General features: G+C 36.0%; 1 pseudogene; it reads left to right on the plus strand.

The window, feature by feature from the left end:
* The first annotated feature begins 2,600 nt into the window (after nt 1-2,600).
* LOC109050797 overlaps nt 2,601-26,120 on the plus strand; it is a 43,973-nt pseudogene continuing 20,453 nt past the window's right edge.

The following is a 26,120-nucleotide window of genomic DNA, read 5'->3' on the forward strand; positions in this document are numbered from 1 at the left end:
CACTCACAGTGAAGATCAATAGAGAAGGCTTCGCCCGGTGGGTGAAGGATGGGGTTCAGCTTAGCTTCTCAGACTGCTGACTCGCGTTCAGTAGGTGTTGTGCTGAGAGCCATTGTGAACCGGTTAGTCTGAATAGTGTCAGGTGCTGGCCCGCTAGGGGGCCAACCTCATAGAGGGTCGGCATTAGGGGCTTCAACGGCGACTTGTTGGAGCTGGAAACAGACCGACCACCATCCTGTGCTGCAATTATTTAGAAATGGGAAATAAAGTAATATAAATGACTATATATTCTAATATAATTGATATAATATAATAATCAGTCCCTCTAGGATTTTGCGATTGCTGATTTTATCGCAGAATCAAGCAAACTTCGCAATTTTCTCAAAAGCTCGCAAATTATTGTAATTGCCACAAAATTTCGCAGAATTTGGGTTTAGACGCGTCCCGTGACGTCATCACAATGCACATGCAGTCAAAGAAAGGTTGTTTCTCAGTTCCAGAAATGGAATGAACAGCCTTGCGTTCTCATCATGACCGATTTACAAGAGCTACATTGGATAAAATGAACCGAAAGCGGAACAAATCCGTGCTACTAGTTTGAGCTACGCAGTGCAGTCTGTTTATCTGCTCGAGCCACAGCCACGGGCTATCTTGATCACGCGACACTGATGTACACGGCACTGGGAGATACAGTGAAGAAAAAGCAGTCGAATTCACCACAGAATCAACATCTCTGTTAAATCTTGTGAGAAGCATTCAAATTCAGCACAGAATTCTGTTAAGCTACGGATCAGAACAAACGCCAACTGATGTGGGAAAACAGGAAAAACATTGTTCAATAAGCACAAATCACCACGACCCATTCACCATTGATTAAACATAGTAAAAGTACAGGAACAACTTGTGGCAGAAATGGATTGTTTTCGAGTGTTTTTAAATGCTTCACACAACTTTTCCCAGCACTGCAAAGCTTTAAGTATGACCGAATTTAAAGTTATTTTTAATGTGAAGATATTTGTTCATCCTTCATAGGTTTCCCCCATGTAGCCTATAAAACTAAAAGTTTCATAATGTAGGAAAGCAAACAATTATTTAAAAACAAACAAAAAAAAGATATTAAATTACCATTAGTAGACGGCTACAGAAAAGTATTTATAGGCCATTTCCACTCCATAATATATATATATATATATTTAGACATTATGAATGACAGTAATAAAAGTACATTTTATCAGATGTAATATATTTATTACATCTGTAAGATGTCTGCTAAAGATCTGGGAATCATCTTCTGTGTACTCTGATAAACGTCTGTAGCTTTAGTAATCCTGAAGACCTTGACTAGCTTGTTCAGGTGTGTTTTATTAGGGTTAGAGCTAAACTCTGCAGGACAACGGCACTCCAGGACCAACGTTGCCTATCCCTGCTATGGGGAAGTTGTGGCCTAGTGGTTAGAGAGTATGACTCCTAACCCTAAGATTGTGGGTACCACGACTGTGCTGCCCTTGAGCAAGGCACCGAACCCCCAACTACTCCCCGGGCGCCGCAGCATAAATGGCTGCCCTGCCCACTGCTCCGGGTGTGTGTTCACGGTGTGTGTTCACTCCTGTGTGTGTGCACTTTGGATGGGTTAAATGCAGAGCATGAATTCTGAGTATGGTTCACCATACTTGGCTGTATGTCATGTCATATAATAAAATGTAATAATATAAACTAATAATCATAAGTTAAGATCTATAAAATACCAACTACAACAATAACATGATATAGAGTAACATAGTAATAATAAATACATCTGATGGTTTCATATGATAAATAAAAGTATTATATACACACACAAAAAAAAAAAAAAAAAAAAAAAGCTTATTTTTTTAAATGTGTGGCTGTTTAGCATATAAAAATGTATACCATGCAACCTTTCAGCTAATAGCATTACAAGCATCCCCTTCTCACTTAATTGTTACATATTTCTGCTGTCTAAAAACTTTTTTAAATCATTGTTTTCTTATCAGTTCATACAGTGCAACATAAGTATTATGATCTGTAACACTATTACACTGACTGGAAGAAACGGAATGAAAAGTAAATACGTTCCAAGTTACCTAAATCATTATAACGTAGTATTTATTGATAGAAAGGTTATAAATCTTTGAAATAATTTTACAGTGCATCTTTGCACACAAAACAGTACCAATGGGCACAGGAAGTGTGCCATTTAGGACAGGGTACTTAGTATGAATCAGCCGTTTGAACGAATTGGTTGAATGAATGAATGAATGAATGAATGAATGAATGAATGAATGACTCACTCACTCATTCATGACTTACCGCCACCTAAAAAACAATTAATACCCATTTATTATCATTATTCTGCTGAATCAAAATAAAAGCTACTTTTATATATATATATATATATATGTTTATTTCATGCTTTTCTCATCTAACACAGTAAGGACTTTAATCTTTTGGGGGGTAAAGCCAAAACTGATGTGTGATTAATTTATGATAATCAACTAATCAATCATGCACCTTGCCAGGTAAATTACAAGTATACTGTATATATAATTGTACAGCATATCAAATCAAAAGACAAGTATTACACACAAAATCGCAGGAATGTCATTAAAAAGTATTTTAGTAAACAAGAGAATTTAGATATGAAAGCAGCATAATTATACTGGAGAATTTACTGGCTGCTTCAACTCTTACCATTTTTGTGTGTGTGCAATATGCATAAGCTGTAGATTGAGCTTTAACTTGTACTGAACCTGTAATATTCCTGCACACTTGTACGCACATTGTACGCAAAAGAAGAAAAAAACACACACTACAATCTAATATATTCGCCTCTTACAACAGATGCTTATTGTATTTCCATGTCGCCGCAATGACTACAGTAAGTGCAATTTGTCCTGAACACTGATTTAGAGTTCACACTCAAACCCAGTGCAGTTTAGGACCGCGCGTTGTCACATTCGCTCTCTGCTCGCCGCTCTCAAGAATGGGTTCAGTTCAATAGCGCGCACGGCACACACACTGACATCTCCCAGCACGAGCGGAGCGCGGCAATTTAATGACGACATAATCTGAAGAAGTAGCAACAATCGGGGAAAAGTGGATCTTCATGCGCACATTCCCAGGAATATTCCAGCTGGCTTCAGGATGAAGACACCGATGGTAACTGTAGTGAAAACTGTTTGAATGTCTCGCATCTCTCCTGTGCAGCATTGTTGTTGAAGTACTGCGGCTCTGTTGCTTTCACATGCTGAATGAAAGAAGATTAAAGACAATAACAAAACAAACCTAATCCCCTTTTCCTGAATAATGACTTTGTCGGAAATTAATTTGGGGGGACAGGAAATTTTGCTTTGAGAAAAGAACATGTCTTTTGTGATTTTCTTTTTAAAATCTATATATATTTAAAAACATTTAATAAGAATATGGTGTGTTCTTGTGTATAGCAATTTTCTTATTTTAGCATGGCACTATTAAATACACAACGTTTTAAATAAGATAGCTTTTTAGGGCTTTTTAATTTTGTTAAGTTTAGACCACCATATAGCCTAATTATCGTACTACTTTAACGTTGCTGATGCAAAACCATTATTGCATGACCTGATTAGTTTTAGGCATCAGCATTTAGTAACAACCTGCAAGTTCTTATCATCTCAGTCCCAGACTAATTAATATTTGAGCATGGAAATGTGATTTGTATCCTATAATTGACTGCGCTGCGGGCATGAGTTGGTGATGATTTATGACCTTGCGCTCTTTGTGGGTTTGAACTTTTGCCCTCGTGTTTTCCCAGCGTCATGGAGTAGCCGTGTGTTTATCGCGATCACCATGTGCACCAGTCTGTTGTTCGTGTACAGCGTCAGCTACAATAATAATACTACAGCATCCAGCGCTTCTAAGGGCGCGTCAGGTGAGAAAGTGGAGCCCACCAGTGCGCCCCGCGCGCCTCCAGCACTGCAGGGATACAGCAGCATCATTGAGCACAAGGTAAACGCGCCTACTTTATGTATTCAAGTGAAGTTAATTGTCCGTAACCAATGGAGCGATGCACGTTTCTGTGTGTCTTCTGGAAAATCCAGTTGTGTATTGTGCAAGTTTCTCACTACCCCAATGTGGTAACTAGCTGGTTTAAGCTGCATGAGCTAAAACTATAACAGCTGTAACAGTGTTATTTTTTAATAATAATAATATCAATATTGCAAAGCCTGCATTTCAATGTTATCTTGATTTCTTGATTTGTTTTATTTTTAATTAATTCTGTTTCTGGTGGCATACAGAGCCCAAAATTATGAAAATTATATATATATATATATTATAATTTTTACATTTTTAATATCAATTATTTAATTTTAATCTCATTTCATTTTATTCTAGCCCATAATATTTTTACAGTCAGTTCCATTATTACATGGAGAAATAGCGTTATGATTGACCTTTAAGCCTGTAGCAATTTTGTGCCTAACAGTCCTAATATAATGGGGGAAATGGTTGGAACAGATATTAACTCTCAGCATACAAAAGTCAAAGAATGGTGACATAATTTCAGATTTAAAAAAAAAAAGGCGCATTATATAATATTAATCTGTTTATGTTCAAGAGATTACTGTGATGAAGACAGCTAATCACTTTGCAATGTCACAGTCATTTCCTGATCTTGTTCACAGTTGCCACAAAATTGTAAAATCTTAATATGGCAAATAGTAGTGAGAAATATACTAGAAATATTTGGGCATGTTGTCACAGAATGTTTCCATCTGCTATAAAAGGTGAAAATGTTCAATAGATTTTTAGAGAAACTGCCCCCCTGTCTTATTTTTTTTTAAATGTTCATGATTCAACATCATTATTTAAGCTTGAATTTTGTATAGCTGTGTGCCTTTTTAGACTTGTTTAGTTTTCATGGAAACTAGTTTTGTCTAGGCCAATGGCACAATAGAAAGTACTAAAATGTATTTTTGAACAATGGAGGTCTTGTGGTTAAAAATTGAACTGTGGCATTTAAAATGTGTAACCACTGACTACAGGCAGATTTCTCCTAGCTTATTTTCAAACTTGGATCCAGTTCAGTCAATACTGCCTGAGCCACAGATTTAAAGCTTATTCAGTTGCTGACACTGCTAATCAATAAACCAGATTAGTTTGGAAAATGATAAAATCATTGCTGGTGTTCTCTAATCTCATCTTTGGTTAGCTGGAGCAGTTTTAGTAAAAAAAAAAAAAAAAAAAAAAAAATATTTCCATTTCACTTCAGAATTCACCTCTCGTTGAAATAACAGAGTCGCATGAGCTTGAGCAGAGCAGGGTTGAAGAGAAGAGTCAGATTGCAGGCAGACACACAGTTCCTTGCGAAACCTTCCTCCATTGCCCATTAATCACTATTTACCCCTGACTCAGGCAGACGGACCGTTCGATACTCACCTGCCTTTAGCAATATCAGCTTCAACTGGAGCGAGATCCCTCACTGCCCTCTTCTATCTGTTATTGATAAACCTAAAGCAATTTTTCTACAATGAGATCTGACACCACTTGTCTGATGCCACTGCTAGTGACTGCAATTGTTGTTCACATGAGGGCTGATAGAAAATGTACTGTTATGGTAGGCTCTGTGCACTTTAAGTCACAGAAGAGCTGTTGACAAAGCCAAATGACTCTGTGATCGATAGCCGAGTTGCGTTGATGACTCTCTGTGGGTTGGTCTTCTGACGCTCAGTTTTTTTTTTTGGGAGGTTACTGATGGCTGGAGTTGACATTTCTTGAATGATTTCATTTCATAATGCAATGGTTTTAACATATTTATTAAAGCTCATACATTTAAACCGATATGTAAAACAATGTAGGCAAAAACCTAAATATGGACTGAGCATTTCTTTCTGCATTATTATTTTTTTTATTTAGTCACTAGCAAACACTCTAAGCTTTGACCTTGATAATGCATTAAGCATGTTGCTATTTTGGGTTGTTGGGATGAGAATTGTTGCTGTCTTTATGGAATAATTCTCAATAACAAGACCCAATGCAGACATCAGATGTCTCTCACTCCCTCTCTCTCCCTCTCTCTTTTTTATTTCATTTATGTTTTTTTTTATATAAATACATTTGACTTACATTCTAATATCATAGATACTGGTTTAATGAATGTCGCAGTTTTTGTTTCTGACTGTATGACTCAAGTGAAGAGGATCAGAATTCAGTGCATGCTTTTTTCAAGTAATATTTAAGTGTCTGAGCCTCGATAGATGTCTGGGAGTTCTGTTTCTTTCAGCTCTAAATTTGGGTTTCTGCATCAGATCGTTGGATGGCAGTGTGAAAGCAATGTATAATTTCAACATTTGCAATTTTTTTCAGGACAGTAAGGTCAAAGATGAGAGCAAAGCACATGAATCTGCTTAAAAGCAGTTGGTGGTATAACTGATGGCGGAGTGCACATGCATTTATGCTGCTTTAAGACTTTAAAATGGGCAGGGGTTTAATCTTTAAAGTAGATGCCAAGTGCTGCTTATTGTTTTGTTTGCCATTGGATTATGTGGGTGGATTAAAAAGTCCATCATTACATCCGTGATGTCTAGCTGACAGTATAGAAAGAATGTGTATTATACTGCCCCAAATTCAGACTTGCCAGTTCAAAGGAAACAATTCTCAAAAGCATGTTAGAGAACGTACAGCCTGCTAATGTGGTTTGAAGATACTGGAAGGGCTCAGTTTGGAAGAAGCGCACACGGACGCAAATAGAATTATGAAATACTATTTAAAATGCTTTTAAACCCAGCTGGATTCTTTGAAATGCTAAGAGGTGTATGCCAGTGCATTCTACTGTTTCACAGAACTTGAAGTGATAAGAACTCTGCTGTCATCTCATCACCTTCATTTCATTTCAGTCTCATAAGACTTTCTTTAGTGGAACACCAAAGGAGATGTTCACGCTGCTCTGTTCCATACAATGAAAGTAAATGATGACTTGGGCTGGTAAACCCCCAGAAAAGGACAAAAAGTTGTTTATTCATGTAATGCACTATATTTGGAGTCTTCTCAAAGGACAAAACTTTCTTCTGAAAAAATAAATAAATAAATAAATATATATATATATATATATATATATATATATATATATATATAATAATCCTTCACATTATCTTGTCTTTCCCTCATTCACCTTTGTGTTTATTTGAGCTTCAAAAACATGAAGTACAGTAAAATATGTTAAACCTAAAAATATAATTTTTAAGTGGTTGACTGATACTGATTTTTTGACAGCCGATGCCGATATCTTGGAAAGCAAAGAAACCTAAAAAAATCCGAAAAAATAAAAAAAAAAAAATTAATATTTAAGAAATTTTAAATAATTTGAAAATGGATTAAAAAATAAATGTGTAAAAAAAACATACTTATACTTTAGATGACAAAGTATTTTTCACAAATAAATAAATATTTAATAAAAATATAATTAAAAAGGGCATTCAGTATTCTGGGAAGTTTGTGTGCATTGAGAATCATATTTTTCAAATAAAGCCAGGGTAACACTCATTTTAGTGAAGTGAAGTAGAAGTGAAGTGAAGTGACGTGACCTACAGCCAAGTATGGTGACCCATACTCAGAATTCGTGCTCTGCATTTAACCCATCCAAAGTGCACATACACAGCAGTGAACACACACACACAGTGTGAACACACACCCGGAGCAGTGGGCAGCCATTTATGCTGCGGGAAGCAGTTGGGGGTTCGGTGCCTTGCTAAAGGGCACCTCAGTCGTGGTACTGAAGGTGGAGAAAGCGCTGTACATTCACTCCCCCCCACCTACAATTCTTGCCGGCCCGAGACTCGAACTCGCAACCCTTGGATTGCAAGTCCAACACTCTGACCATTAGGCCACGACTTCCCCCACATACAGCACCGAACAGAGTGCTGTTTTACATACAGCACACTGAGAAAATGACATGGATATGACAGTGGGCAAATGCATAAAGCTCAGCATAATTTGAAATCATGAGTTTAAAGTTTAAAGCATTCAATTAACACGGACCATCACACAGAGAACACGTGATCGCGCAGGATAAAAATGCACACTTCACAAGATCTCACAGCTGAATTAGACTAAGTTTGCAAGGTTTGTGATATTAAATGTTCATTAGTCATTCAAAGATTTGTTCAAATGAAATAAATGTGTATTTGCTTAATGCTGAAGGCAAACGAGAAAATATTATAATGTTTGCCTATTACTAATAAAAGCAATCGTTATAATACTTTTTGTGTACATTAATTCCTTTGTTTAACCATTCTATGTGATTATTAAACAGACATCAATCCATATTAGACAGAACTGTTAAAATCCCCATGAAATCAAAATTTAAGTTTTTTGGGTGTTAGTATCATCCTTCAGACAATTTCTTCTTCAGTCATACCTTCACTTACTCACATTATCAACACCTCTCTTTACTCTGGTACCGGTTACTGAAGCCCTGCGACTGGCAAGAGCAGCTTTTTCAAATCCTCAGTACTCATCTTGCTGGATCTGTCTGCTGCTTTTGACACAGTTAACCACCAGATTCTCCTGTCCACCCTCAGAAAGATGGGCATCACTGGAACCGCACTCCTGTGGTTCAAGTCATACCTCTCAGATAGATCCTTCAGGGTGTCTTGGAGGGGTGAGATTTCTAAGTCACAGCATCTTGCTACTGGGGTTCCTCAAGGCTTAGTGCTTGGACCACTTCTCTTTGTCCACCATAACTCCTTCCAGGACAGCCAGAAACCTAGGAGTTGTGATCAATCATCAGTTAAGCTTCACAGACCATATTGCTACAACGACCCAGTCCTGCAGATTTGCCTCATACAACATTAGGAAGATTAGACCCTTACTGTCAGAGCAAGCCACACAACTTCTTGTCCAAGCTCTTTTTCTCTCCAGACTGGACTATTGTAATGCTCTCTTGGCGGGCCGTCCTGCATGTTCTATCAAGCCTCTGCAACTGATCCATCCAGAATGCAGCAGCGAGAGTTGTCTTAAATGAGCCAATAAAAGCTCACATTACTCCTCTCCTCATCAGGTTACACTGGCTACCAGTAGCCGCTCGCATCAAATTCAAGGTACTGATGCTTGCCTACAAGACGTCCACTGGCATGGCACCAATATAACTAAACTCACTAATTCAATCTTATGCACCCTCCAGAAGCTTGCATTCTGCAAGTGAACGGCACCTTGTGGTGCCATCCCAAAGAGGTTCAAAATCACTCTCATGGACCTTTTCCTGGACTGTGCCCAGCTGGTGGAATTACCTCCCAATCTCAATTCAAACATCTGAGTCTTTGCTCATTTTCAAAAAACATCTAAAGACACATCTTTTTCACCAGCACTTGACCAACTAATACTAGAACTTACCTTTTCTTTTCTTTTCTTTTCTTTTCTTTTCTTTTCTTGGAAAAAAAACCTAGCTACATGTAATGTGCTAATCTAACTGAGACTTGTCATGGCACTTGTATACTGTTGTTCTCTCGCTGGTCTGATTGCTTCTGTTGTTCTCATTTGTAAGTCGCTTTGGATAAAAGTGTCTGCTAAATGAATAAATGTAAATGTAAATGTAGTATCAATATGTTAGTCTTAAGGTTATCTAATCAGTGACAAAATTCACAAACCGCGGCAGCGCACACAGTCTGATCTGGACTTTGGCAACAGTCCAGAGACGCGATCGCATGGAGCGGATCATATGCGTGAGTCTGCATATACTGTTTTAAAAACCTTTACAACTACACAGCCTCAGCATGATTATGACCACTATTTTGTTTAACTAAAACTTTCATATTGAATCTAGGGGTAATCTATTAGACTGTGGCTGTTAAATGTGGCTTTACTGAGCTCAAAAGCTCTGGCCTGAGCAGATATAAACAAAGCGCTATTGGCTAAATAAAAAGACTGCGAACAAGAGGGAGAATGTGAGCACTGTGTGCTCAGGGGCTGCCTTTCTCAGCGCCGTCAAAATAAAAGTCCCACCTCAAACACATCGGCCAAGCAGAAAAACTTATCGGCCGATGCCGATATTTGCAAAATGCCAAATAACCACTACATTTTATGAAATGTTTTGTCATTTTGAAGCTTGATAGCCCTTGGTTAGTAAGAACCGTCATACAGTGTAAAATATTTCATTTTGTACTCTACAGAAAAAAAAGGGTTGGAATGACAGGAGGGTGAGTTAATAATGACAGAATATTAATTTTTCATTGAATCTATTCCTTTAAGAAAGTAAGAAATTTCATAGTCCATAGCTCTTAGAATTTCTCATTACACAGCACATTAGTTGCACGCAGGTTTGGATCCATATGCACTTTGAGGACTGAATAATTGAGAGGACTGACTAGATCTTATGATATGAGACAGGCGACTTAGAGATACTTCAGTACTGTAGCATTCATGTGGACTTCCAAGGATTTCCACTTTTTATCCTCAGTATTTGATTGTGTATGACTGTGTGATGTAACTGAGGAAAATTTACTATTCACTTGTACCACTTTTGCACACTGTATGTAGCCCCATTCATTCATCTGCAGTCCAGTTTAACCACACGCTATCTGTGCTAGTATAGCACTTCAAAGTTTTCTTCATCAGGAACACAATCAAATGTAAAATAAAATACAGAATAGTCTTCACTGTATGAATTAAACTCACCATGATTTGTATTACAAAACTCATTCAGTTAAGATCAGTGAATGATTTTCTCTTTCTTTTGTTGTTTGATTAATGACATAGATTACAGCAGGTTCATTAAGCTGCTGTCACTTTAAGACCTAATGCATGGATACAGTATACTGATACACATCCTGTTTTGTCCAAGCAGTAGACTGCATTTTATGACAGTCATTTTACATGTTTTGACTGATTTGGATGTTAATTTTGAAATTTTTTAGGAGGGGCACAAGCAAACCACTGTAAAGAAATAAACAGAATGTGGCACTATACTAGATTTTATCGCGATTGTTGTTTTTCATAATCATTGGAAGGCAAAATCAAAACTGAAACTAAAATTCGATTTTGGAAAAGCCTATCAGTGTGGGAGACAAACTCTCTCTCCACCTCCACTGTCTTTTGAGTGTGATTATTTTATTGTGAAAATGTAAAACAAGTCAAAGATGAATTTGACTTATAGTACAGTTAGTTAATTAACTAATTAATTATTTTAAATGTCAATAGTTATCACAATTATATTGTTTCGGTCACAATAATTGTGGTGTTAAAACCTGATGTGACAGGCCTAATTCATGCCTTTGCACTAATTTCTTTAGTGAATTGTGTGTTACAACAGCTCTGATGGTCACAATTAATTCTTGTTTAACTCAGCACAAGCTTTTTTCCTAGCTGTAGTCAAGTAATGTTGACATAGTACAGTCAAAAATTAGATGTACAAGGATCATTTAATTTTGTTGGTCACAGTTTGAATAGGTTTTTATCCCGGCCTCTGCAATTAACAGTTTCCGAAAGGTGGATGGTGATAGGAATGGTCCCCCTACTCTCCGCTGAGCTCTCTCTGCATTTCATTTGCTGGATGACTGCCCCTTTGAATCCTCCCAGTGTGGGACGAGATGAGTGTCAGTTCTTCTCTCGACTGTGGAGAGGGAAGAGAAGCTGAGTGAGAGAGAGAGAGAGATGAGAGATCCCAGTGGTCTTCCCTCAGCTCAGCAAGCCAGGCTGATGTCTCCAGTGATGGCGGATTTGCACGCTCTCAGCTCTGGGCTGAAAACATCCTCTCTGCTCACTCTGAAAACACACAACCCTGTGGACATAACCAGTAGGGGAGCTCTGAATGCACACTGATATGTACACCTCAGGAACAAATTTTTAGAGGGTATTGAGAAGGCAGTGTTATGAAAGTCATTCCCCTACAGTCACTATCTGCCAGTTCAGATGTTACTATATGCCTGATACCTCATTTCCATTAGGTGCTAAAATTATGTTTTTCGGAGCAGATTTAACTTTTATGATGGCTTAGTTGCTTAGTACATCATAAAAGTGTACTAATGTACTTAGTACATAAATTTATGTTAAAAGTATTTGCATATCAACACTATTTGCTATTACATATGGATAAGGATCTCCCTCTAACCCTAAGAGTTAAATGGGTTACATTATTATTTTTTTTATTTCCCCCTGAGCTACACTTACAGTGTTTGTAAAGTTTCGACCTTCTCTGACCTGAACAATTAAACAGGCAGTTGATTTTTTTTTTTCATTGCGGCCTTAAAGAAAAACCCCTTTAAATATATTAAAACATATTTCAAGAGAATTTTTGGATATTTCATAAAAAATGGTAAATGCATTCTCTTTGAAAAGGATACATTTTAGGAATACACAATTTATAGGTACAATATCGATTTCTGTTGGGCTTGGAGTTTTTTTTTTTTTTCATTTATTGGTATTGGTTAATATTTTCATATATCAGACAGTGGTTAGTATTTACAATATTTTTTTTTCTTGTGGCATTACAGTTTCATTTCTTTTCATCAGTATCAGTTAATATTTGAAATACTGTATATCAGATATTGGCTGATATTGCCAGTATTTTAACATGTAAATTATATGCGTCATATATCACTCACTTATTTATTTTTTACACAAATTTTGTATCATTTTAATAACACCTATTTAAAGCATATCATCTATAACATGACATTAATTATTGGCAGCATCAGCTAGAAAGTTTTATATTGTTCACCTAACATTTTTTGTATTCAGACAAGAAAACATGTATAAAGAAAGATAGAAACATATTCAAAAAAAAACTCCAGTGGCTTTGCTTTAACAAGTGAGAAATATCATTGCATAGCATCTCAATGTTGAAATTGCATTGGCTACAATTACCTCATAGGACTGCAAGACAAACTGTCTCTTCTAGAAATATGGCATCTTCCACCAATTGCTACATAACATGAAGTTTATCAGATTGTTTTGTCTATGCATTCTAAACCATGTTCATTGTGGACCAATGTTTCTTGGATTTTGTTCTGTTGAACACATGGGATTGAGCCGCAGCTTCATCCACAAACTATTTTTTGTGATATTTTGATTCCAGCATTGAGTTTTGGATGGGGCTAGCACCACTCAGGCTTTCCTGAGAGTATCTTTTGAATTATTTAGTCATTTCAGCTGAGGCCATACCAAGTAGTCCTTCATGATTATGCTGGATTGGTCTCCGCTGAACACTCATTTCCACCATAGAGACACCGCAGGTCCTTTTATGTCAAACAGAAGCGCTCTTGGTAACACCTGGTGGGAAGCACTGCAAACAGTATATGTTTAGACTAGAATTTCTTCATGAATGTAATATCATGGATGGGCCATTTGAGTATTCTAGGTCAGGAAACTGCTTCTGGATGTTTCAGTACAAAACAGGAAACAGGGGGATGTTGGAAGCATTTGTTGTACAGGATGATAATTTTATGGTTTTCATGTTTAACCTCTTATTTTCTCTGATCCATCAGCTTGAGGGGATGACGTTTGCCGGTTGAGTCTCAAAAGGCATTTTGCAAACCATAAACTACTACACTATGCAATAAGGTTTACATACATAACAGATGGATTGATCTTCCTCTGGCTATTCTGCTGGTGAGAAATGTAGAAGGGAAAGCAGCAGATTAATTGGACATTAATGATTTTTTGTTTTTTTTTTGCCCCATAGTGCTCTATAAGCCCAGGGCATTATGCAGATATTTAGCGGTGATTGATGAGTTTGTCATTCAGCCTCAGAAAGGAGCGATCAAGCTGTTATTTGTGTTTTCGATATAATCTGGCTTTGATAAATTTGTATGCCGATAACATTTCCCTGGAGAGTCACAACATATTGCGTGAACCACATGGAGCAATTTATTATTGCTCCACCAAGTCAAATCATTCCTATGAAGTTGCTCCAAATGAGCTTTTCTTAGTTGAAAGAAAAAAGCAAATGAGTAATAGTTTTAAAAAACCCTCATTTGACTTTAAAAATATGTTCCCAACTCTCAAAAATAAAGCTTTCAAAAAAGGGGTTTTGCAGTGATGCCATAAAAGCCCCCCCAAAGAACATTTTAGTAAACAGTTCTAAAAAGAACTATTTTTTTCTAATACAAATAACATTTTAATAATCTAAAGAACAGTTTTCCACTATAAAGAAACTTTTTCACAATTAAATGTTCAATGGATGTTAATGAAGTTAATAAATGCAAAGGAAAGAACACAAAATAAACCAGTGATATTAATACAATCCTGAGGACTCAAAGCAGTGCAGGTTTAATCAAATCACCAATATATCCTTTAGTTTCCCCCACCGGACTCAATTCACAGAGATTCAAGAACCAGCCGACACTCTCCTGCAGCTTATACTAAAGTGGTATTCCCAGATGAATTCGACAGTTTTACCCACATTTCAACACTGACTAATAGCACGGCTTCACAAGTATGATGGATGCCGTTGACAGCTCTCATCAGCTCCTGACATGACAGATTGAAATATTGCACAATAGTTTGGTCCCAAACACACTTAACAGCCCATTGTGTGAGACTTCCTAAGCTCTATAGTACAGATAGAGTATTATCATTCATTTTTATGCATATGCAGATCCCCATTGGGAGTCCATAGTAATTCAGGATCAGTCTTGTTGCTGAGGGATAAGCAAGAATGTGGGAGATTAATGGAGAATGTTTGTGACAGCATCTCCTTGATCTGGGCGCTTTAATGGCTTCTTCTGATATCTGCCAGCTATTATAGATATGGATGAACTTTCTTTAGAGCTATTATGGAGGTCAGGGGTTTAAAGAGAGGTCTGAGTGGTGAATCGCATACACTAATGAACCCTATAGAGGGACAATAGGCTTTGTTACCAAGTCTAATCATATTGCATTAATCACTTTTAAACTGAAGAGAGTCTTCAGGGTTAATTGCACTAAATGTGCCTTATTCTCCTGGTGAACTAGAAACTGGCAGCTGTGGCTGCCTGGTAACACTGATAACAACTAATACAGGTGGAACTATTACATGACATCTTAAAGTTCTTTTAAAACTAGCCTTTTGTAAAGAATGGCTAATGAACATGCACAGTAATAAACACTGTCATGACATTACAAATGCAACTATTAGAAACATAAAATGTAACAAAAGACCATAATGTGCATAACTGCTAATAAAATTTTAGTATTTAAATAAAATATAATTAAATGTGAGAAGTTATTATAGTATCATTGATATACAATTATAGTTTTTTATAATATTTTGAATCAGATTTTATTTTTATATTTTTTTGCTTTAATTTTTTATTTTATTTTATGTTTTTATACATTTTAGTTGTTTTTAAATATATTTTTTTTTTCAGTTTTAGTTATTTTAGTACATTAAGGTTCATATTTTATACTATTTCAGTTAACATTTTTTTTCAATAAAATAAATGTTCACATATTTTATGGTTTTAGTTAATTATTTAGTTAATTATAATAATCCTGCTTTGTTGTATTCATACACATCCTGGGTATATTAGGAATATTAGGAATGCAATACAGTATTTGAGATACTGAGAGTCTTTAATTTATTTTAAAAAATTAAAAAACTGTGGATAATTTCAGTTAATGTGTGTTGTCTTGGAAATATATTTTTTTCTGTAGAATACTATAAAATAGTTTTTAAGTAACAATAATGAATTATCATGCACTGATATAATGTACTGATATATTTTAATTTAACAGGACACTACTTATACAGCACTTTTTAAAAAAAACAAATCAAAAAATGAAAAAATATTTATAAAACAAATTATGGTAATGATACATGCTGTTAGCTAGTTAGGATTTACTGTAGCATTTTAAATTTTATTCTGGTGAAATTATTATAATTTTTTTTACAATGCATAATTTATTATACAGTTCTGTGATGGTGTCTAGGTTGTGATGGCGGAAATGCACATAAGTTGTGATCATCGATAAACGGCTGTATTGTCTGTGGTTATGTTTACATGTGGAGTGTGATAAATGCATTTGGGGTTCGACTTGTGCGACAAAAGCGTGCAACCAATGAAACAAACACAATCCACTCAACAGCCCATGGAGAAATTAGGCATAATTCAGAGCATTATCAACACAAAGTTAGAGTCTCAGTAGCTCAGCAGAAGCCCAGGATCATTATCATTATCTGATAAAGAGCAGAGGAGTTAATGACTGGCAGAGCGTGTGTGTATTCGTGTGTTTTATATGGAGATGATATGATATCTCTAATGAATACTGTCTGTCATTATGGGTATCACCATGTGCCTTCAGAGCTGGGTGTGTTATCATTGTTACACAATTTTACTGACTTCATCCAGCAAAAAAAAAACATATATAACATATTTTGTGTTACTTACTGCGGTTTGCAAGATTTTAAAGAAAAACTCTGAAAATAACTTCCTAAAATTTTGGGTGTTAATATATACAATTAATTAAATGCATCTTTTGAGTTATTATTAACAGAAGATGTCTGTGATTTATTGTATTCATGTGTCGAAGCTACTGAAAAACACCAGACTTATACTGTGTATGTGATATAACTATAGTGTGTGTATATATATATATAATTTAGTAAAGTAATTAATTAAGAAGAATATCAAACCTGTCACTTCTGTGCAGTACATGGTCTTACGCTCCCTTTTTACATCAAATGGGATGCCAGCAGAAGCAGGACCAGCTGTTATTTTACTTAGAAAGTTGGCAGAAAGGTTTTATTCCATAATGAAGGTACACCAGGCAGCAAAGTGATAAAGTTAGCATTAGTTATTAAGGTCAAAATGCTTACAGAGAAGCATTTAAAAAGAAAATTATATACTGCAATTTCAGACATTCCTCAAACAATCTAGACTGCATAAAATTTCTCAAAGGACCCTGGAGTTAGTTGAATAGGTGGGTAATTTTCTCCATAATTTTTTACTGAGTTTGTCTGGGGGAGAAAAAAAAGGATTAAAAACATAAATTTACCTGACCCCCTCAAGGAAACAAGTCTCATCTAAATAGGTTTTAATGCTGTTCAGTTTCCTAATGCATTTAATACACAGTTAATGCATTTACCTACTTTAGAGCCTACAACCCCATACATACATTCTGTTCTGTGTTCCACAATCACTGTAATCCCATAGCCAGACTATTGTTTATCAGGAAATTATGGAGAAAGCCCATATTAAAAGGGGATCTTTAGCAGAAGTAAACTGTTTGTAGTATTTCTCTGTTGTGTATGTACTGGTCTGACAGTCCTTATTCTGCAGAACACAAAAGAAGACATTTTTCAACAATTTTTATGTTGGTGTGGACCCACTGGTTACAACAAATATACCAAAACATTACCCTGGTTCCCTTGACCTGACTATCCTTGATTTTTCAATTGCCTCTTGGATTATTGCAGAAATAAGCTCTGTGAGTTTAGGATTCTCACATATTTTATTCATCACGATAATCTTTACAAATGAACTAAATTTATATGAACTTTAGCAATCAGCAGAAATAAAAAGCTAAAGTAGTCTATAAACAAACTACACATCTTCATGATCACCATCATTAATCCATGATGACATTAATTGTTCTGTAGTCCCATTTATCTTATTTCAGGCCTTTAACCAAAAGCTTGATTAAAATGGGGACTTTGGGACGATCGAATTAGAAGTGCTAACATAAAATTATGCCATCCTTTACAAACTTACAATTTTAACATTGAAAAATTGAAATATTGAATCCTACTTTTGTAGGTGTTGTATTATTATACTACATAGATTTACTACAAGTTTTTGACATTAAAATATACTATTCTGGGTGTTTCTGGGTCAGTCAGAACTGAATGTTATTATAAAATGTCATTGTCCACCTCAGAAAAGTGCTCTTTCAAGTAGTCTCATGATTCATGCTTGAATCTTTTTCTTTTTTTCCCCTCCAGAACACCCCCCCTCCCTTCAGTGCACTTGTTCTTGCAATCCTAACCCCTCCTCACACTTTTACTATGATTGCCCTTTCTAGGGTATGTCTCTCCTCTCTATACCCCCACCGCCATTCTCCTTGAGAGGAGCTTTTTATCATTGCAGCCCATCTCTGGTTTATAAGCCAGGGGATGGATGCTAATTCCTCCATGGGGGCTTGTTTTAAAGAATCGTGGATGTCTGCGGCCGGACTTAATCTGTGCTGGCAAACAACACGAAATGTTTGCAGGGAAGCACCTTTTGTATTCAGGGCAAAGCAATCATCCCAACAGGGAGCATCTTTGTCTCATCTCAATTCTGACAGTGTCCCCTGGTTCTATTTTACTGCTCTTTCTCTCTCTCTTGCACCATCTGTCTCTCCTTTTTCTATTCAGTCATATCACCTAAGATGAACAGAAGTAGTAGAGACACATTCTCTGAGTGTCTTTCTCCCGCTGAGGAGGCGATGAGCCCTCAGTATGAAGTCAGAGGAGCCTCTGCGGCTCACAGATTAAGTTGGAGGATGAAGATGTATCTGTAGGCTTTACCTTTCACAAACACACAGATGATGCTGGACAGGTTACATCCAAACAGCCCTAACAAATGTGTTTCTCTTGCAATGTTTTTGTGTACTTTTACACTACATGATTGAAACTAATGATAACTTGCAGTTAATTTAGACTGTAATTCAAATCAGCAAATGAGTTCATGAGCCTAATCAATTCATTATATATATATATATATATATATATATATATATATATATATATATATATATATATATATATACACAAATATGAAATAATGTTAGTAAATGAGAAGCATTCAACTTCAAAAATAAAAAAAAGAATTTATTAAGAATTATTGCTAAAAATGTGAATTATTCATTGGCATTGACATTAATTAATCATTGTTATACCAGTCTATCAATTACTTCTACACAGCAAAAAATCCAGAGTGAAATTAACTCTGCAGGGAGTACATGTGAGACCACACTCAAGAGTGTGAAAGTGTTAAAATAGGAGTGTTAAATTAACACTGAATCAGAGTTAAAGTTAATGAGATAATTAAGTGATTAATTGAGTGATGATTGACCATTATTGACAAGACCTGATGTTAACGAGCAGAATCAACAAAGACGAAAATCACTATTTTAATGTCACCATTATAGTGGCCAACGTTTGCTTTAGTTGGGCTCTTGACCCTTAATATTTTAAAGTCAGATTTTGCTTGGCTGTTGTAATGGAGTTATAAAACAAACTAAAAATATTGGTTTTCCTGAATCACTGAGTTAAACTTTCATTGTTGATTATTGCGGCCGAATGATTCTTCAGCATAGGATTACCAGCATTTTAAATACAATCTGTGGAATTTCTTAAAAGTTGTTTGTTCAAAAATCTTTCAAAAGAGGCTTTTATTTAGACATGCAAACATCAAGAATCAACCTGTGAACCTCAACGACAGTGACAATCAAAAAAGCATGTTGCAGGAGACTTGTGTTGCAGTGCATTCTGGGTCCCACCTATCAAAATTCATCCATGGCTCCCATGATGCACTGTGGCATGAATAAATTATTACCTGAATTGTCTTAGTAATTTCCTTTATGTTTTAGGCTTTAAATAAGTTTGGTGATTCAGGTCAAATAATTATTATGTAAAAACATAACTAATATCACATAATCATGTTTTTATATCATGTTTCAACTGAGACTCATTGGAAAAACATGCCTCTGCCTACATTCCTGAAAAAGGTACCTATACACACAACTCACTGCATTTTCAAGCAAAAATGAACACTAGTGGCTGTAAAACATTAAAAAATAAATTAAAAAAAACTTTTATTCCTTTTTAAATAATTATGATTGCCAGGGCACATTATTGATATTAAGGACTTGTTTTTTTGCTGTTCCTTGCACAATACTATGTTATGACCTTAAAACACATTTACCATACATTTACCATACACATACAGTACATACCATCTCCAAATGTACTGATTTTCAGATGTGGTAAACTTGCTTGGTAGCCCACCCAGTACAGCATTGCTCTTGCAATATAAAGGGCTCAGGTACGAATCCTGTGAAACATGAGTCATGATGAATGAGCTTTGCAAATGTACTTTTATCATACATTTGCTTTTACCAGTTAGGATAAGGGTTTAGTGCCGGTTCTAAACATGATAGCGCTCCACCCACTGGACATTTAATTTCCAAATTGCCACAATCAATACATCAACCACCGTAATAAAACTTTGATAGATTAATGTTCATCTTTTTCAGATAAAACACGCTTTTGGCACCGCTCTCTGGACATTTCACTTTGGAAGTGTCACGAAACCTACAAGAAGTAATGTATTATCATTTTTGCAGAAATGTCACCACAGGCATGTTTTTCCAATGAGCCTGGGTTGGCAAAAACACAGTGCAGATTGAGGCATAATGCCCTCTGGCAATAGCAGCATTCAGTAGACAATAATAATATCTAGTTCTTCAGAAACAAAAACAACTTTATCAGAACGTCTCGCAGCCAGAACAGTCATTTAGAGATTAATGTTCTGTGCTGTTCCATTATGAGTCTGTGCAATGATGACTTGACTTGTTTCCTTTGAACTTCCTTCAAAACATCACAGACAAGAACATCACTAGACGCTTTTGTATTTTTAAAGGGGTCATATGATGTTGCTAAAAAGCACATTATTTTGTTTATTTGGTGTAATGAAATTGGTTCATGCGGTTTAAGTTTCAAAAAACACATTATTCTCCACATACAGTACATTATTTTTTCTCCTCTATGCCCCACCTTTCTGAAACACGTCAATCTTTACAAAGCTTAGTTCTGAAAGTGAGGTGTGCTCTGATTGGCCAGCTATCCAGTGCGTTGTGATTGGCTGTATACCTCAAGTGTGTGACGGAAATGTTAAGCCCATTACTATACTGTGATGCCGTGTGTCGTGGAGCGCTGACACAAAAACATTAAAACCCATTATAAATGAGGCATTTGTTGCATCTAGTGGGGACATAATTACAGATTGTAATGACAATACCAGTGGTTCTCAATTCCAGTCCTCGCGCCCCCAGCTCTGCATATTTTGCATGTCTCTCTTTGTCAACACACCTGATTCACATAATCATCTCGTTAGAAGTGAGCTCCGTGCATGAACTGTGTTCCCATTGACATGGTCCCTACACAGTGTTCATTGCTCCCTACTCCCTGAGCAGGGGAAATCTGTTGAAGTTTACTTCATTTCGGAACACTCATTCACAGATTTGCGCTGCTCAACCTCTTCACACATGGACAAGTGTGACATCATATACCTCTGTAAATAAATACAAATTAAATTCACGTCTCGCACACTTCAATGCACTTTGAATGGAACATATATGTTCGTTTCGAACTGGAATTATGGCGGAATATCCTGTGATGTCCACTTCGCACAGCACTTACGTTTAAATAGAACAAACATCTGAAGCGATAAGAGAAACATACTAAATGTTCAGAGCAGGGCGGCGCAAGGACTGGAATTGAGAACTGCTGATTTATACTGTCTTTTTACGCATTGCGTTGCATATCGCCGCATAAACACAAAACTATGTCTGCATCTGTGATCTGAGAAATGACAAACAACAAGCGCTACTCTACACTGCTCAAAACTCTCGTTTGAATCATCAGTGGCAAATTCTTTAAATATGTAAACATACTTAAAGACTGTGAGTCAGAAGTGCCAGCACTGTAATCTTCTCTCCCAGGATCAGGAAACAGTCCTCCATAAAATGCACTGCACACATCTGAATATTTGGGTTGAACTGTTCTGACCCTTATGAAACAAAAATATATGTGGATATATTGGTAGACATAATGTGATATATGAAACAATATATTTTGATATATGGGACTCTAGTCCTTATATTTTTCAATATTCTGCAATATATGCATGAACCATGTATAGCCATATATTGATGCATATAAAATATATATTTAGCAATAAGACAGAAACAATACAGTACTACATAGCTTTATTGAAACACTCATTACTTTTTATTAACACATGGGTTTACATACAAAATTAAATGTCTAAAAAATACATTCCCAATATGCCTACAAAGGTTCCCAATTCTATACAGATTCAGGCAAATTAACGTCCACATTTAATCATTCAGCAGACACTTTTATCCAAACAACTTCAATGAGGACAATTGTAATCAAACCAACAAAAGGTTTTGGTTATATATATAAGTAACATACATATATGGATATATATTACAAAATATATTTGTTAGAATTGATTACATATATATATGTAACATGCATGTTCCCATATAAATGTTAATATATAGTAAGGGTGGTTGATATAGCCTCAAAATTCTTCTTTTTGTTGACAGCAGCAGAGTGCGTGGTTGACTCTTAACTTTTATAAAGAATATCTCTTTGGATTTGAGACTTTAGTCTTTTCAACTTTACAGATCTTCTTTATGCACCAAGAGCTTGTAACACTCCAAAGAGAAAGGAAAAATTTAAATCGCATCATATGACACCTTTAATTTTCAAGAAAGAGACATGTTCCTTCATCTACAGCTGTTTGGTTCTGTTTGAAACATTATAAAACCTTCTTACGTTCCCCTCATCTGGCCTCTTTGCTGTTATTGGAAGTTCCTAATAATTGGGAAAAAACATCTTTTCAGTAGAATATGTGGCAAAAAATAAAAGCTTGTGTCTAATTAAGAGCATGCAGGAACATGCAGCTTGGACCATCAACAGGGTGATGATGGGACGCCGATGGGATTTGGCTAATTGCCGCCTGCTTCGTTATGGCTGGTGCGCCCCATCGCGTCTCCTTTGTTAGCTTCGTATATTATGCAACCCCCGGGCCGTTCAGGTCAGCAGAGCGATTTACAGAGAGTCAGCGGTCTCGGCAGGGCCTTTAATCGATGATGCCCCAGAGCTCCTTCCTCCCACAATGAAATGCACTTTTATTTCCTCTGTCTTCACTGATTTGAAAGAGATATCTATTTTTTTAATTCGGGATTTGCCTGCAGCATGTACAATGAGACTAATTACTCCCTCCCTGACTATGTTTTTTTTTTTTTTCCTACATTCTTAATTCTGTTCTGTGAGTTCCTTGGAGGGCAGACTAAACATCATGGATTCTCAATTCAGAATGGCATCTAAACAAAGGAAGCTTGCCGAAAAAAGCCTGGGGCAGACCATATTAAATCTTCTGTTGTTGGGATGTTAAAATAAACATGAAATCAAAATTGCCCCTATTTAATTAGTATTTTTCTAGTCTAACGATGCACAGTTCATCAAACTTGATCACATTCTGGTACATTCATTCCCGATGGATAATCAGGCCTCCATTGTTGTCTTGCAGGCAGAGCTCTGACATATGTTGCAGCCGTGCTTCAGGCGACCCGAGTTCGAGTTCTAACTCAAGGTCCTTTCCTGACCCTGTTCCACTCTTTCCTTTCTCAGTGTTTCCTGTCCACCAGTGCACTGTCCTATTAAATAAAGCCAAAAAATATTGAAACTGAATTGTGAAGTGATTACATTTAAAGATTCACAGTATTTCAATTTCATATCGGCTGGCTTACTTTTGCGGTCACTGAACTCATTTACAGTTAATCTTTAAAAGTGCAAATAAATTCAACATGGGCTCTCTACAAAAATGTGCCTCTGCCTTCTATACACACAGTTCACTAAAGTTTTCAGCTGAAATGAACACTAGTAAGAGTAAGAACACCAACTTTTATCCAGTTTCACACAAATTCTGATTACAAGGCAAATTATTGATTAATAAATACTTATTTTGTGCAGTTCCTTGCACAATATTATATTATGACCTCAAAACACTTTTACCATAGTGCTTGGTTTGTAAACTAATACATTTTGATGTTTACATCAAATAATCAGCTCCATATGTATAGCTTTTCTGATGTAGTAAACTTGCTCCTTAGCTCACCTGGTACAGTGTTGCACTTGTAATGCTAAGTGTAAAACATGAGCCATGATAAAAAAAATCAAGTGTTTGTGTAAGCAAGCCAAAATGGCAATGTGTTTTTATTTCATGTGTGCTTTTATTAACACTCAGTTTAGAGTAGGTTGTATTAATCTTTTACCACCACTCACAAGACATTTCATTCTCTGAACTGCCGCAATATGTACAACCACCAACATAACACATAGAGAGATTCACTTTCATTTGTTTTGGAGGAAACCGAAAATGCTTTCAGCGCCACTCACTCACTTACTTTTAAAGTGTTGCGAAATGTGCAAGAAGCAACAAAATATAATTTCGCAGAAATGTTGCCACAGACATGTTTCTCCAATTAGAATACTTTACTTGTGACCTTTAGCAAACGTCAAAACTGATTGATATTCTTTGATTTTTGTTTTTAATATTTTATTTTCATTTATTTATTTATTTTTAAATATAGAAATAGACATTTATTGATTATTGGCTATGGCATAAAAAAAATAATTGTCAACTTGCCAGAATTTTTTTATTGAAGCACCCCTAATTAATCAAATTTAATTCATTCTGCCTTCTGCTTCAGACTGTTTTAACATGGACATTTGGTACCATAAACCATATGGTTTTTAGAGGAGTACTCTATCGGACCCCATGTGCAGAACTCTTGCATAATTGAATTATTACATAATTCATCATTCACAAAACACATATTTGAGTGTCCTATTAAAATGCTCTATTAATAGTGAAATATATAACAAACAACTCTCTCATGATACCAGACAGCAATGAATGTTTTTGTTAAAGCAAATTTTGCCCCCAGCACTTCTGGAGATGCAGTGGCACTGCAAAAAAACAAAAACAAACAAACCTGTATTTGACACTTTCAGGTGTATTAATGTTTTCAAGCAAATAACTAATGCTAAATTTGCATCATTTTGATTTAATTTAATATTTTATTTTGAACCTGCAAATATAGCTCTCAGTAAAATAATCTTAGCTGACCTTTTATAGAATTACACAAAATGCTTTAATTCTCAAGTCATCATGCCAGGGTAGTGCTCGTGTCATTTTGTAAGATTGCTCTTGTCGTCTGCTTCTCAGATGGCGTCAATCTGATTGTGCCATTTTCCAGTGACATTTCCTCAAGCTTGATGGACAGAGTCTGGCTCTCCCTGCAATATGTAATTCACAGTGTGAAGTAAAACCTCAAGCACTGCAGAAAACACTCAGGGCACTGAGGCGTTTGGTTAACTCTGCACACCAATCTGATTTGGTTTTCAGATCAGTCTTTATGATTGACTGTCTGCACTTTGTCATTCTGCAAGTGATGAAAACTGATCCGTTTGTTCAGTCATTGCAATCAATATCCAGCGTATTTACAATGGTTACTTCAGTAATGATAAAAGCATCAGCACCATGCCAAGAGCCTTCCTCATAAAACTCTGAGTAGCTGTCATTGTGGAAAGAGAGGATGGAAAATCATGAGCTGCATGAGACAACGGATGACAGAGATGTATCACGCATTCATGTGTATTCTCTTTCCAAAACTGCTGACTCGTTTACTATATACAGTACTACATAGTAATTGTGATCAGGCCCGGTTTCAGAACCAAATCACTTAGGGTGCTTCTGAAAATTGTGAGGGTGCTCACAAATAATATTAATCCTAATTTTCAACTGTATGAAAAAAGTATCACAAAATAGGGCTTAATTTCAATGATGTGCAATCTAACATAATAGAGTATGTCCATCACTTTGCAAAAAACAAACAAACAACAACAAAAAAGTCACACACACTGTGATAGGTTAGACTACTGTATGCACATTTAGACTGCACGTTTTGGGGTAGATATGGGGTAAAAAATTAAAAAAATATTTTATATACTGTACCATATAGTTTAGCAATATCACACGAAGAGTGCTGGTTTTCCCCCAAATAACAGCACGACTGCAAATGTAATGATGACTTTATACTGCGTTTGAAAAAACAAGAAGTTAATATTAAGTAACTTACAGACACAGGCTACTACTTTTTTTGTTCTATTCCGCCAGCGAAATATAGTTACAAATAAAGCCACAGCAGAACTGCTTTGCCTCTAAGCAAAATTGCCACTAAATTGAACAAAAAATGCCCTTGCACAAACAAAGTAAGAGTCTGGAGTCTGGACACAACCCATGTGTTAATGTGTTTCAGATCAAGTTTTTGTGCTCTTTAGGTATCAATAT

Source organism: Cyprinus carpio, chromosome B2 (assembly GCF_018340385.1).
Source record: "Cyprinus carpio isolate SPL01 chromosome B2, ASM1834038v1, whole genome shotgun sequence".
NCBI classification, from domain to species: Eukaryota; Metazoa; Chordata; class Actinopteri; order Cypriniformes; family Cyprinidae; genus Cyprinus; species Cyprinus carpio.